This window comes from Bombus terrestris, chromosome 17 (genome assembly GCF_910591885.1).
Source record: "Bombus terrestris chromosome 17, iyBomTerr1.2, whole genome shotgun sequence".
Lineage (NCBI taxonomy): Eukaryota > Metazoa > Arthropoda > Insecta > Hymenoptera > Apidae > Bombus > Bombus terrestris.
This window is the reverse complement of record NC_063285.1, coordinates 1,425,555-1,434,797: the sequence shown is the minus strand read 5'-3', so window position 1 is coordinate 1,434,797 and position 9,243 is coordinate 1,425,555. Positions and strand designations below refer to the sequence as shown.

The 9,243-nt window shown below is 46.1% G+C and overlaps 1 long non-coding RNA gene across 1 annotated transcript; it reads left to right on the top strand.

Annotated features, from left to right (window-relative positions):
• The first annotated feature begins 249 nt into the window (after positions 1-249).
• LOC125386619 lies at positions 250-8,774 on the top strand. The gene is made up of 2 exons (XR_007226958.1): positions 250-296; positions 8,463-8,774. It is a non-coding gene; the product is annotated as an uncharacterized LOC125386619 (long non-coding RNA).
• The last annotated feature ends 469 nt before the right edge of the window (positions 8,775-9,243 follow it).

The following is a 9,243-nucleotide window of genomic DNA, read 5'->3' as shown; positions in this document are numbered from 1 at the left end:
TAAAACATTTTACATGGACAATGACAAATACCAAACTGACGAAACAGTAGACTTTCAATTCTTTAACATCATGAACACATTTCACGTTGTGCCAGATGATTTTCCTTTAATAGAAGACGGAATAATTGGTTTATCTATGCTCTCTAACTACTCATACCAAATTAACAACGAATCAATACAACTAAACGGGAACGAAATATTTTTTCAGGCGCCGAAAACCATTCTCCCAGGGCAAACCAAAATCGAAACAATTTATCTGGATAATGTTCCGACGAGAGTATGTTTCTGCAATACTGGTGAGCAACCAACTATAATCACCAATGATCTTTCTTATGAACACGATCTCGATAAAATTGCTAAAATGAAACAAATAATTAGACTAGACCATATTGAAGACAAATTTCGTATTTCTATCGAAAAGATCCTCCCACATTACATAGACGTATTTGACCTAGAATTCGATACCCTACCTTGTACCAACCTAACAAAACACACTATCACCCTACGCGAAAACAAAATCGTCAATACCAAATCGTACCGACCTCCCGAAGCCCATAAAGCAGAAATTGAAAAACAAATGAAAAAAATGTTAGATAAAAATATCATTGAAGAATCAGATTCTCCTTACAACAGTCCAGTATGGGTAGTACCCAAGAAATCAGACGCATCAGGCAAACAGAAATGGCGTATAGTGTAGCGGCACTCGACAGCAAACTTCCCAACGGTTTCTGTCTCGTGTCTCGCTACACAAAGACTCTACCCTTCGAACGAGATGATTGCCAGATGTCGATACATTCTAGCCGAATATTTACGTCGAGCCTAAGGACCCGCTATAAATCTTAGAATTCATGCAGCTAAGATTCTCTAAAGGGACAAATAGTCTTTGTCTCAATAGTCTCTACACATACCACCTACTACGGGAAATCTGCTTTTTCTCACGTACGACGCTCCTCGCTAGCAACTCTCTCTCAAGGGCAGTTACCATCCCTTTCCAACTACCAACTCACAATTTAGCCAATTAACAGCGACGTCCATTTCCCTCACTCTCTGAACCAACACTTTTCTTAACGAATCCGATGATCCCGTATCCTTAGACACACCCAAACACAGTTTTCCTAAGGAGCATCATCGCGTCACAAATTCATTCGGAGCTATCGCGAGCCGCGAAGCAAGTTGGAAGACGTTTATCGGAATTGTTTGTCCGCAGTCGTACATAATAGCGAATCTGAATCTCTGGACATCTGTGCAATCGTCTCGACTCGAACCACCGCGTAAAGTACCGCGCCGAGTTTGAACTTGTACTCTCGAACCGATAATTGTACCGTGTTTTCACCGCGCTAGTGTATACCACGAACACAAGCAAATAAACAATTATTGTTAAATAACACCGAGTGATTCTTCAATACCTATCACGCCTCATCACCTCAAATTGGTGACCCCGACGTGATTTATTCAGAAAGAGGTGAGTGACGTGATAGTGCCACTAAGTTATTCCCGCAACGCGAAGGAAGTGCGTCAGTGCGATGGAAAACGACAATTCGGGAAAGGGTGCCAACCCGACGATCGCTATGTTTCCTCTGCTGCCAGAGAACACTAAAGGATGGTTCGCCTTCTTGGAGAGGCAATTCCGTCTAGCGCAGATCACAGATGACGAAACTAAATTCGTGACTCTCGTTAAATGCCTCGAGGGCCGTAACGTGCAGCACGTTGAAGATTTACTGGACACCCCACCATCAGCAGGTAGTTATGAGAAATTAAAACGTGCGCTTATTCTCGCACTAACCGACACAGACAACACATGGGTGAAAAAACTTGTGGAGAGCGAGGAGATGGGCGACCGAAAGCCATCTGAATTTTATCAACATTTGAGAAATCTCGCGAGCCTCTCCACCCCAGACGATTTCGTCCTCTCGCTGTGGCGGACCCGATTACCCGATAATATACGGCGTATCCTCGTAGCCGTGGACGACTCAGACTCGGAACGGCTATTGCACCAGGCGGACCTCATCGCTGGGGAGTTTCAACAGGATCACCAGCGTACCTCCCGGATAGCAGCGGCAATCCCATCAGGCGCCGGGTATAAACGAACCGTGGGTCGCCGCATTCAACACATTGAGCGAGCAGATGACACAGATGCGAGTTCAGGTGCAGGCGTTAAGCGTTAGTAATCAACGCCGTCCACGATCACGACCACGGCAACGTACGCGTTACCGCCGCCGTTCGCGGTCCCGAGACCCGCCGCCGAAAGACGGCCTTTGTTATTACCATGCGACGTTCGGAGATCGCGCGAGGGGCTGTCGTTCCCCATGCACGTGGAATTCGGGAAACGCGACCAGCCGTCCGTAAACGCGGCCAACGACGACGGCTTGGGTACCCGCCGCATCTTCGTCAGGGATAGGAAGACGAGAATATCGTTCCTCGTAGACACCGGCGCCGACACGTGTGTGTATCCGCGCAGCAGGATACGCGAACAGGTGAACAAAACTGATTACGAGCTGTTCGCAGCCAACGGAACGCGAATCGCGATCTACGGTACTATTATGATGTCCCTCGACTTATCGTTACGTCGGCCCTTCGAATGGCGTTTCGTGATAGCCGACGTCCAGACGCCTATCATCGGGGTAGACTTTCTGAGCCACTATGGGTTGCTCGTGGACCCGCGAAACAGACGACTCCTCGACACCACAACCCAACTGGCATCAAAAGGATATCCCGCCTCGACTAAGGAGATGTCCATCAAAACCGTATACGGCGAAACGGTCTACCATCGACTTTTGGCGGAGTTTCCAGATCTAACCCGTCCATCGGCCTTCGGACGGGAGAAAATTCGACACGCTGTGGTACACCATATCGAAACCACACCCGCCCCCCCGGCTCCTGCAAGCCTCGCCGCCTCGCACCAGATCGACTCAAGCAAGTCAAGGCAGAGTTCGCAACCATGATCGAGCAAGGAGTGATGCGGCCATCGAAAAGCCCGTGGGCATCACCCCTACACATCGTACCCAAGAAGGACGGAAATCTACGACCATGCGGCGATTATCGTGCGTTGAACGCCCGCACTGTGCCCGACAAGTATTCCCACCCCCCCCCCGCATATAGAGGATTTCGCGCAACACCTGCACGGTACGCGTTTATTTTTCAAAAATCGATCTCATCCGCGCTTACCATCAAATCCCGATCGCGCCCGAAGACGTCAGGAAAACCGCGATCACGACACCCTTCGGACTTTCCGAAGCAACCAACATGATGTTTGGGCTTCGAAACGCCGCGCAAACGTGTCAAAGGTTTGTCGATGAAATCACCCGAGGTTTAGATTTCGTGTTCGCGTACATCGACGACTTTCTAATCGCCTCCGAAACCGAAGAGCAGCACCGCGAACACCTCCGAATGCTCTTCCAACGCCTGAATCATTACGGGGTAGTCATCAACCCCGGAAAGTGCGAATTCGGTGTGAACGAGATCACATTCCTGGGACACACCGTAAACGCATTCGGAATAAAGCCGCTTGCAGAACGTGTTGACGCCATTGTAGAAGTACCGCTCCCCGAGACCGTTAAAGCACTACGCAGGTACCTCGGTATGATTAACTTCTACCGACGTTTCATACCGGGGGCAGCAAAAATTTTCCAGCCGCTAAACGACCTGTTAAAAGGAGGAAAAAAGGGCAACGCGCCCATCGAATGGTCGAAGCAATCCGAAGCTAGTTTCCGCGAATCGAAACGCGCCCTAGCTAACGCCACGATGTTAGCGCACCCGATACCTGGCGCTCCCGTTAGCCTCGCGGTAGACGCATCCGACTATGCAGTAGGAGCGGTACTCCAGCAACGCGTCAACGACTCTTGGCAGCCGTTAGGGTTCCTCACTAAACCGTTGAGTTCCGCCCAGCGAAAATATAGCGCGTACGACCGCGAACTACTGGCAATATACACGGCGGTCAAGCGTTTCCGACATGCCTTAGAAGGGAGGCATTTTATAATTTACACAAATCACAAACCCCTTACGTATTCCTTCAAACAAAACCCCGACAAGTGCTCGCCGCGACAATTCCGACACTTGGATTACATCGGGCAATTCACGACCGACATCCGATACATAAAGGGGCCCAACAATAACGTAGCCGACGCTTTATCACGCATCGAAGCGATAGGAATGTCTGTGGACCACCGAACTCTCGCCGCCGCGCAGGAAAGCGACGACGAACTACGCGACATTGTTAACACCGGCACGTGCGCGTTGCGATTAAAGAGAGTGCGCTTCCCTGGTCACAACGTAGAATTATATTGCGATGTGCCAGGAGACATTGTACGACCGTACGTACCGAAATCCTTGCGGCGTGACATATTTAACTCGCTCCACGGACTTTCCCACCCCGGGATACGCGCCACCCAAAAGCTGGTGATAACGCGTTTCGTCTGGCCGTCCATGAACCAAGATTGCCGGACATGGACACGACAATGCATCCCTTGTCAACGATGCAAAGTCACCAGGCACGTATCCTCACCCGTCGGAACGTTCGGAACGTTAGCAGGCCGGTTAGAGCACATACACGTGGACATTATCGCCATGCAATATTCGCAGGGGTACCGATATTGTCTAACGTGTATCGACCGTTTTTCGCGTTAGCCCGAAGCAATCCCTATCGCCGACATGGAAGCGTCAACCGTTGCTACGGCCCTCCTTTCGACCTGGATATCTCGTTTTGGCGTACCTTTGAAAATTACAACCGATCAAGGACGTTAATTCGAATCGCGCTTATTCGAGGAATTATGCCGGTTGCTCGGCGTCAAACATCTACGCACGACGGCCTATCATCCTGCGTCCAACGGGATGGTAGAGCGCCTCCATCGACAACTCAAAGCGGCAATCAAGTGCCACGACACGAGCAACTGGGTCGACATTTTGCCAATAGTTTTGTTAGGCATTCGAACCGCTATCAAGGAGGACCTCAACGCAACGGCGGCCGAAATGATTTACGGCACCGGCATACGATTGCCGGCAGAATTTTTCTTACCGACGAATCAACGGGCCAATTCGGAATACGCGAGCCGACTAAAGGAACAAATGGGCAACGTCAGACCGCACCCGGTTACGCGACACGGTGAAAAGAAGTTTTTCGTTTTTCGCGAGTTAGAATCTTCGCCGTACGTATTCTTGCGCCACGACGCGATCGGAGGTCCCTTACAGCCGCCTTATGACGGGCCATTTAAGATAATCCAAAGAGGCGAAAAAAATTACACGTTAAAGATAAATAATCGCGACGTGACGGTCTCCATAGACCGCTTAAAGCCCGCTTTTATCATACCGGAGGACCTCGAACAAAGAACCGCCGAGACTCGTAACGTGTCGATTCCGATGAGGCTTCGGTACGAACAAAACACCGATCAAATGAACGCCCGCGACGAAAGCGATATAGCCGACAACAACCGGACGAACGAAGAAAACGCTCGGAATAGACACGTTACGCGATCAGGGCGTAGAGTCCGATTTCCCAGGCAGGTTTCGGTTAGGCGTTAAAAGTCGTCGAATGCGGAATCAACCCCGACATTTGTAAAAAAAAAAAAAAAAATTGTAACGTCACTGGTAAGGGGGTACTGTGGCGACACTCGACCTCGGAAATTTCCAACGGTTACGCGGCACGAGGCGCTTTATCTTAAAAGCGCTATGCCGACGAGCCTTAGGTGTCATCGATATCCCTACGGCTCCTTCGCCGAACTTTCGGGAGACCGCACACGTGGCAGTCGTCGCGGACTTCTAAACAAACGCGCGCGATATCGATGGCTAACAAAGAAAGGAATCAGCGTGGCTTTTGAATCAAAGAGATTCAGTCTGCCCCGAGCTGCGAAGTGCGAAGGATTACATAATACGAGCGTTCTACTTCCTATTACCTACGTTAAGCACTGATCGTTACCAAGCGTGTTAACTGTTAATTGTTAATCGTTACTTGTGTTAATTGTTGTTTGTTGCTTGTTGTTATTGTACGTCAGTTGTTGAGTTAATAAACGTTTTTTGTTGAAACATCTGAGCATTCCTTCTACACCTATCACGACATACCACTTCACGTCATTGTGTTGATCGACGCCTTCACTAAATTTGTATACCTGCATCATACTCGTAAGATGGATTCCCATAACACCATTAAAGCGCTTAAATCCGCTATATTTTTATTCGGGAGTCCCTGTCAGATAATAGCGGACTAGGGAAGATGTTTTACGGGTAAAGAGTTTCGAGAGTTCTGCGAAAGCAAACGAATTAAAGTCCACTTGATAGTGACAGGTGCCAGTAGAGCTAATGGACAGGTAGAGCGTGTTATGGTCACGTTGAAAAAACGTGTTCACGACAGTAGAAACGACCGGGCGGTCGTGGCAAGACGCGATTGGGGAAATACAGTTGGCTTTGAATTGCACCACTAACCGCGTGACAAACTCGAGAGCATTAGAACTACTAATAGGTAGAACGGCAAAATCATACGATCTGTTGTTACCCGGTAACATCGAAGTGAAGGAAATCGGTATCTCCAATGTAAGACGACTGGCAATAAAAGGGATAGAAACGAATGCTAAATACACGAAAGACAAGTTCGACAAAGCTAAAGCTAGAGTGGTTAGGTTTACCCTCGGTGATTTCGTATTACGCAAGAATGAGGAAAGAAATCAAACCAAACTAGATCCAAAATTTAGAGGTCCACTTGTAATAGCAGAAGTCTTGGAAGGGGACAGGCATATCTTAGAGACATTAGACGGTAAGCGATTGTACAAGTACAGTCATGACGGGTTGAGGAAAATGCCAGATTGTCGCATCTCTCCCGAGTTGGATGTCTGTAGTGATGACAATAACAGTGACCATGACGATATGAGTACTTCGATCTCGGAAGATCAGTAGCACTATGCCAATAACTCCCGGCAGAGCGACTTCGCACGTGTTTCGGGACGATAATGTGATAAAGCTCAGAGAGAACGTGTGATGTGGTTCACACGCTTTTTGTGGTGATAGTATGATAAGGCTCAGTGAGAACATGCGATGTGACTTGCATGCTTTTCGGGGCGACAATATGGTAAAACTCGCTGAGATCGTGGAACGAAGCTCTATGTGCTCTTACGATCCAGAAGACCGAGATCCTTTGGAGTGCGAAATCGAAAGTGGTCCATTATGCCGTTACGATCCAACTGATAACCTGCAGGATGCAACTATCACCTTGAATACCAACTATAACGCTACTAATTTTCATTATCTTTTATTTCTTTGCTGCCAAACCCCCGAACAGGATTTGTTGCTACACTGGACCCTTGCCTTATTCGAACATCTATTTAATTTGCGAATAATGTTAATTGTATCGAGTCTAATGTTAGGAAACTCAATATTTTAGTTACACCCGAGGACATGTGATAGTCAGAATGGCCGTGTCGGAGATGAAAGAGCGCCGGAACCTTCCCAACGGAACTTTGGGAAGACACCTAGTACTGTAATTTAGATTCCACCATAGTCGTATTAAGAAAACCGTTGTCATTCGATTCGACTGTACTTATTTGAGATTTATGATAGTGAGCTCGGGCTCGAGGCGACAACCAGTTGCCGAACGTAGTCGCGGTCAAGGGGATGAACGTTTTGTTTAACAAAGGCATGAAGTAACTCTATAGCTCTCCTTAAAAGAAATACTTGGGACAGGGCACGACGGTAAACGTTTCAATGGTTTCTGTCCCGTGGCTCGCCACGCGCAGACTCTATTCTTCGAGTAAGACGATTACCAGATGTTGACGCGTACCCACAGTACATGTTCAGCTAGCCCGAGGACCCGCTATAAATCTTAAGATTTATTTAACGAAAGTCCTTCAAACCGACAAGCAGTCTTTGTTCCAACTATGGGAAAATTGTAGAAGTCTATTTTTCTCACGAACGACGCTACCCGATAGCAACTTTCTCTCAAGGGCTGCTAGCATCCTTCCCTAACCACCAACATGGAAATTGACCAATTAACAGTAACACCAATTTCTCTCATTTTCCGAACGAAGACTTTTCTCCACGAATCCGATGATCTCGTGCCCTTAGACACACCCATCATAGTTTTCCTCGACAGCATCACCATGATGGAGAGACACTCTTCCGTACGATCTTAAGGACGATACAAGTAATTCTCAGGTACGTAGTGCTTGCTCTGTGTGACAACCAGAATATAACTTAGCCTCTCACGAAATATACACGTTCGACATCCCGTTGACCGCGCATTCGTTACCGGACCCGAGACCATTGTCATAGTGCCGCGAGTATCTAAATATTGTGATTAACTACCAACGCTGTAATACCTCTAACTTGTGTCAATAAACTCCATCATTGATCCACCGCATCGATGGCCAATACCAACTAAGATTCATCGAACACTTCTACCCCCAATCCCAACGTTAAGCCGACATATATATGTCTTATAATTTGTAGTAATAGATTAAGATTTGAAATTTGTTTTGTTGCAGCGAGATGGTTGTCCAAAAGTTATAAATCCTGGGAGTTCAGAGACTGATCTATATTATGAAAAGAAAAAATATGGGTTTAATAGAAGATAATGACTGATACCAACAATTTTTGACGTGTACAAAATGTTTTTAATGTCGCAAATAAACAACTATGTTTATAAAATTGTAATAATTTATATTTTTTATTTTAAAAATTTAATTTCAAATTCGCGATCATGCAATCGTTTTGTTACAAAATGTGTGTACGGATTAATGTTTTTGTAAGTTGTAAAGAAATTTAAAATAGAGAAATAAATTGTAATCGTGCATAGAGATGCGTTGTATTCTTCTTTTATATAAATATTATCTTGCATAAAATAATACTGTGTTTTGAAAAAGAATATCAACACTCTTTGTCAATTTCGAAAATCTTTATTTTAATTGCATATTTAATCCATAATTTAATTTATAAAATTAGATTTGTAATAGAATTGCCACTCCACCAAGAATCCATTTACTAGCTCTCTCCTTAGTTCTTAATTTGAACGTCCACACGTAAGTAGGTCTTCGCGATCGTGTTTTATAAACAGGACATTCATACATATTCTTTAAATCTTGCTTATCCTGTGTAATCGCCCTAATATATATATTATTGGTAATAATGGAAACAATTCTTTAAATCGAGAGTCCATGATACATCCTGTTTGATCGTCCCATCGTGCAACTTCCATGTATAATCCATTTATATATGCACCTTGTTATTTTATAAAGGTTGGGGTTGATAATCAAGCTGATCCACTCG